Source organism: Eschscholzia californica, unplaced genomic scaffold, assembly GCF_041429995.1.
Source record: "Eschscholzia californica isolate CP2 unplaced genomic scaffold, dmEscCali1.0.p SCAF_4, whole genome shotgun sequence".
NCBI lineage: Eukaryota > Viridiplantae > Streptophyta > Magnoliopsida > Ranunculales > Papaveraceae > Eschscholzia > Eschscholzia californica.
The window spans coordinates 34,990,790-34,992,529 of NW_028238461.1; the positions used below are offsets into that span (position 1 = coordinate 34,990,790).

Sequence of the window (1,740 nt, forward strand, 5' to 3'; positions counted from 1 at the left end):
GGATCATTCTAGCAATTGCAGCTCATTATGATTATGAGATTTGGCAAATGGATGTCAAAACCGCCTTCCTAAACGGACACTTGGAAGAGGATGTGTACATGACACAACCCGAAGATTTTGTAGATTCCAAAAATGCTGGAAAAGTTTGCAAGCTTAAGAAATCCATTTATGGACTCAAGCAAGCAAGCTGGAGTTGGAATCTTCGATTCGACGAGAAAATCAAGGAATTTGGATTTCTCAAGAATGCAGAAGAGTCTTGTGTTTACAAGAAGGTTAGTGGGAGCAACCTAGTTTTCTTAGTCCTTTATGTCGATGACAATAAACCATAGGAAACAATATTCCGATGTTGGAATCAGTTAAAGACTGGCTTCGGAAATGCTTCTCTCTGAAGGACCTAGGGGAGGCAGAATACATATTAGGAATCAAGATCTATAGAGATAGATCAAGGAGGATGATCGGACTTAGTCAAGAAACTTATATAGATAAGATTCTTCAACGGTTCGAGATGACAAACTCCAAAAGAGGATTCCTTCCGATGACACATGGCATAGTGCTAGCAAAGATCAGTGTCCTAAGAGTCCTGATGAGCTAGCACACATGATGAAAGTACCATATGCTTCGGAAATAGGATCTATCATGTACGCCATGATCTGCACTCGCCCAGATGTCTCATATGCCTTGAGCATAAGCAGCCGTTACCAATCAAATCCAGGCGAAACGCACCGGAACGCCGCCAAGAATATTCTAAAGTACCTGAGAAGGACTAAGGATCACTTCCTGGCATATGGCGGGGAAGATACTCTAAAGGTTGTAGGCCATGTGGATGCAAGCTTTCAGACGGATAGAGACGACTTCAAATCGCAGTCTGGTTACGTCTACTGTCTGAATGGAGGAGCAGTGAGTTGGAAAAGTTCCAAGCAAAGCACAATTGCAGACTCTACCACTGAAGCAGAATACCTAGCGGCCTCGGAAGCTGCAAAGGAAGGAGTTTGGATAAAGAAGTTCATAATAGAACTTGGTGTCTTACCTGGTATAGAAGAGAGAGTGACACTCTATTGTGACAATAATGGAGCGCTAGCCCAAGCCAAGGAACCAAGAGCACACCAAAAATCCAAGCATATCCAAAGGAAGTACCACTTGATTAGAGAAATCATAGAGAGAAAAGATGTGGTCATTTGCAAGGTTCACACGGATGACAATGTTGCAGATCCGTTGACTAAACCGTTACCTCAGCCCAAACATGATTCACACATGAGGGGCATCGGTATAAAGCGCATTGGGGAATGGCAACAAATGTAATTTAGATTCATAAAAGAGTTTATGTACCGAATTACTTGCATTCAATAAATAAAATAAAAGGAATTTTATTTTTGTCCTTAAAATTTGGTTTGGTATTTAAGAGACAGTCCGTAGATAAAGAAAGCACTCCGAGTAGGCTTGTCAGATGCGTGATCTGATGAATGAAACCCTACTAAGTGAACTTGGAGTGATTCATTATCAATTCCCTAGTACGGGAGTCGATGGATAGCGCAGTTTCATGGGCTATAGGAATAGTGTATTCGATTCGACTACGTGAGTGCATAATAAGGATTATACGCTGGAATAACCCTCAACATGAGAAGTTCATCCAAAGAATGATTGTCAACTTTTCATAAAGACAAGATTGAAGAGATTCCTTAAAACACGAGTGCTCAGCTCATCTTATGTAAGGAATGTCTGACTTTGGCTCCGTTAAACGCC

General features: G+C 41.4%; 1 pseudogene; it reads left to right on the plus strand.

The window, feature by feature from the left end:
• The first annotated feature begins 597 nt into the window (after nt 1-597).
• Nucleotides 598-1,141, plus strand: LOC147544302 (secreted RxLR effector protein 161 pseudogene; annotated as a pseudogene).
• Nucleotides 1,142-1,740: the final 599 nt, after the last annotated feature.